Raw genomic sequence first — 254 nt, 5'->3', positions numbered from 1 at the left:
GACTTGAACAATGGGATTAATAGTGATGTTAGTAAATTTGTAGAAGACACTAAAATAGGATGCCTATTTAGGTCAGGAGATGACGCAGAGATTCTGCTGGATGATCTTAACAAATTGTTCACATGGTGAAATGGCAAATGAACTTCAATATCTCCAAGTGCAGCTTGTTAAACGTAGGGCTATACAGCCCCGAAAACAGTTATAGCTTAGATAACACGCTTTTAGAGAAAACTGTGTGCGAGAGAGACTTGGGA

This window comes from Oratosquilla oratoria, chromosome 1 (assembly GCF_046742065.1).
Source record: "Oratosquilla oratoria isolate Oo_2021 chromosome 1, ASM4674206v1, whole genome shotgun sequence".
Lineage (NCBI taxonomy): Eukaryota > Metazoa > Arthropoda > Malacostraca > Stomatopoda > Squillidae > Oratosquilla > Oratosquilla oratoria.
The sequence above is the reverse complement of the archived record's forward strand: the minus strand, read 5'-3'. Positions refer to the sequence as shown.